General features: G+C 37.4%; 1 non-coding gene across 1 annotated transcript; it reads left to right on the top strand.

Annotated features, from left to right (window-relative positions):
• The first annotated feature begins 2395 nt into the window (after window positions 1-2395).
• On the top strand, window positions 2396-2605 carry LOC117076911. The gene has a single exon (XR_004434532.1). It is a non-coding gene; the product is annotated as a small nucleolar RNA U3 (small nucleolar RNA).
• Window positions 2606-3914: the final 1309 nt, after the last annotated feature.

The raw sequence follows: 3914 nt of genomic DNA, 5'->3' as shown, positions 1-3914 counted from the left end.
AAGACTGTGCTTTCTCCTCTACAACATGTTTCTCTCTATCAAGTTTGATAGACAATGTTTGATAGAGATAGTTTTGAATGCCTAAAAGTAAGAATGTGCACATCTTATTTCTACAATCTCCTGAGGTGGTTCCAAGATGCCTCTGTGGTTACAGTTTGAAGAAGACCAAAAAGTGCTTATAATACTTGTAGCATCGTTTTCAGGGGTTTTCTGTGCACCCTCAACAGCAAAGACATGGTAGGGCACATCTTCAGTTGTGGACATACTGGTGCCAGAGCTGTCACAAACGTCCAAGTACACAGTTCTACAGAGACACTTTGAACCAAGGGGAAGCACAGGGCCTGACAAGGCTAGGGGGAATGCCCCCATATAACTCCCCTGTATTTGAAAAACAGAGATCCAAAAATTGAAACTTCTGCTCATAAGTTGGCAGCAGAGCTGTGGGAAAAGTTTTGGATGGAAGGAAAGCCAGTGAATATTGATCTTTTGGCTCTTCCTTTTCATAAAAGGCAAAAATGACTCTTCTCTTAATGAAGGATGGCTGGGAGAAGCTTAGAAGATGCACTGATTTGGTTTCATTCTAGTCAGTTTATCTAAACCAGATCCAAATGATCTAAGACTTTTTGGGTTATAAAATGGGACTGGAATTCTTAGGGCAGACATGTACAATTTCCAAGGCTCCCTATTTCTTGTCATCCTTTCAGCAGTGTGGTGCCAGCAAAAACCAGCTAATAGACTCTTATGATCGAAAATTAATTTGGAAAAAATAATAACCCGCCAGAATTTTTTAACCTAAAAAACAGGGCGGCAATTTAGGTTGGATTTGCATTTTCGGCAAAGGTTCACATTAGTCTTATTTTTATGTTTGTGGATTCACTCAGGTCTAATCTTAGTAAGGACAGTTTCAGAGGCCTGGGCAGATTTTGAATGACTGATGGGCACCAATAAAGCTGGAAGAGTGCTAGAGTCCACCGGAAGTTCCGGGAGAGTCGTTGGAATCATCTCCTTAAACACCCAGGTTTCTACCTAAAAGTGGATGCCTTCCTCATTAATTACCCTCCTTTTTGGAAAAGGAGAAACTGAAAGAACAGGCTGTTTTGTTAATAAGATTTATTTTTTACTAACCACTAAAAGGTTTAACTTCTACCATGGAGCCTACCGACTCTAATTCATTTTATTATTTTGCTTCTCTGAACTACAATATTTACCAGACACTTTACTTTTAAAATTGGTAATATCACTCTTTTTGTTCCCTTATAGTCACATAAGAGACAGGCTAATAGAAACAAATTGATCCAAGTTTGTGTTTAGTTAGATAAAACTTAGGTAGCAAGATGAAGCTTAGGTAATTAAGATGCAGATAGGTAGTTTGCTTCTTTCAACTATAATATTTGCCAGAAATTTTACTTTTAAAATTGGTAATATCACTTTTTGTAGCTTATAGTGACAGGAGAGATAGGTTAATAGAAATAAATAATCCAAGTTTGTAGTTTAGCAAAATGAAGCTTAAGTAGTTAAAATTAACACTCAATTAGAAATTCATGTTCAATTGACATACAACTCATTTCATTACATTTGCTAACCATGATTCTCATAACAGTTAAATCAGTTAACTTTTAAATTATGTTCAAACAATAATCTATTATTAAGTTGTTAGTATTTTAAAGAGAGGCATGGATTTATTTTTGATTTTTAAAATAACATCTTAAAGCCAACACTTATGTTAATTCCCAGTTTAGTTTCTTCTAAAATATTTCTACTCTGATAACAAATTGGGGCATACAAATTTGGTAACATTGTTTCTTATTTTTAAAAACTTAAATGTGAAATGGTGTGATTTATAATAATAAAGAAATACCAGTAAAAATGTAATTTTTCATTGGTACACATAGTAGCTAGTTTATTTTATTTTATTTATTTATTTATTTTTTCAAGACAGAGTCTTGCTCTGTCATACAGGCTGGAGTGCAGTGGCACTATCTCAGCTCACTGCAACCTCGGTCTCTGTCTCCCGGGTTCAAGCAATTCTCCTGCCTCAGCCTCCTGAGTAGCTGGGATTACAGGTGCCCAACACCATATCTGGTTAATTCTTGTATTTTTAGTAGAGATGGTGTTTCACCATGTTGGTCAGGCTGGTCTCAAACTCCTGACCTTATTATCCTCCCGCCTCGGCCTCCCAAAGTGCTGGGATTACAGGTGTGAGCCACTGTGTCCAGCCTAGTAGCTAGTTTATTTTTAATCACATTAAAATAGCATTTAAATGATATATATTTAAATTAATCTTAAAACAACCATCCTGATATACCTAGGATCTACCTACATTTTAGTTACATCTTAATTATCAACCAGATCAAATATAAGTTATCTGTCTTTGTGGAATCAATAAAACTATGCTAAGACTATACTTTCAGGGATTATTTCAGATAAACTTCTAGAGCTTTTCTGAACCTGTAGAGCACCAGAAACCATGAAAAGAGGGTGTAGCATTCTCTCCTGAGTATGAGGCTGGCTCTTGGTGCTACCTCACTGAAACCACCATAGCCACTGATGATCATTATTCTCTTACTCTGAGAGAGTAAGGGAGAGATGACACAGTCTGAGTGGTTCTCATTTTTTCTTTCTTTCTTTCTTTTTTTTTTTTTTTTTTTGAGATGGCGTCTCGCTCTCTCACCCAGGCTGGAATGCAGTGGCGAGATCTCGGCTCACCGCAAGCTCTGCCTCCCGGGTTTATGCCATTTTCCTGCCTCAGCCTCCCGAGTAGCTGGGACTACAGGCGTCCGCCACCAGGCCCGGCTATTTTTTTGTGTTTTTAGTAGAGATGGGATTTCACTGTGTTAGCCAGGATGGTCTTGATCTCCTGACCACATGATCTGCCAGCCTCGGTCTCCCAAAGTGTTGGGATTACAAGTATGAGCCACCCCGCCCCACTTGAGTGGTTCTCATTTTAAAAATAAAATTAAATTAGTAAAGAAATAAAAATGTGCTTTTGTCTACTTTATAGAAAATCGAGTTCTACTGACAAGTTCATACCTATATCTTTAATACACATACACATATCCACATATGTATGCACACACACACCTCACACACACCAATCAGTAAAACTCAAGTAAGGGAATGTTACTTTGTAAATGGTTTATACTCAATATTCCCTAATCAAGTGAGGTTTTGGTATAAAGCAGTAATCTCAAGATATCATTCCAAAATATGCAGGAAAACAGTAAGAAAATAGGTATGTTTATTTACATGAATATGTAAATATTTATATTTATTATAAAGCTGCTTAAATATTGAAACCTCAGAATTTTGTGCTATAAAGTATAGAAGAAGTAGTTAACCATGTTTTCTTGTTGTTTATTTTAATGCATTCCTTCATTCTCTGGACTATATTTTTGAGGAGTTTTTGTGGTTGGCAACTGATAAATTGTATAAAACTTCATAGATAGGCCAGGTGCTGTGGCTCATGCCTGTAATTCCAGCACTTTGGGAGACTGAGGTGGGTGGATCACTAGTTCAGAAGATTGAGACCATCCTGGCTAACACAGTGAAACCCGTCTCTATTAAAAACACAAAAAATTAGCCAGGTGTGGTGGCGGGCGCCTGTAGTTCCAGCTGCTCAGGAGGCTGAGGCAGGAGAATGGCATGAGCCAGGGAGGCAGAGTGAGCCGAGATTGTGCCACTGCACTCCAGCCTGGGCGACAGAGCAAGACTCCATCTCAAAAAAAAAAAAAAAAAAAGAAAAGAAAAGAAAAGGAAAAAAATACTTCATAGATATCAGAATGTCAACTTAGCCATTTCTAGAATTTTTAGATCAGCTCACTTTTTGAAAAGGCTCTGTAGCTATTGCCCCATAATTGGTTGTTTCAAAAAGATTCCAGAACTCACTCTCTTAGTTTGCTTGGACTACTATAACA

Source organism: Trachypithecus francoisi, unplaced genomic scaffold, assembly GCF_009764315.1.
Source record: "Trachypithecus francoisi isolate TF-2019V2 unplaced genomic scaffold, Tfra_2.0 Lachesis_group5, whole genome shotgun sequence".
Taxonomy (NCBI): Eukaryota; Metazoa; Chordata; class Mammalia; order Primates; family Cercopithecidae; genus Trachypithecus; species Trachypithecus francoisi.
Note: the sequence above shows the minus strand (reverse complement) of the source record. Positions and strands in the feature narration are given on the sequence as shown.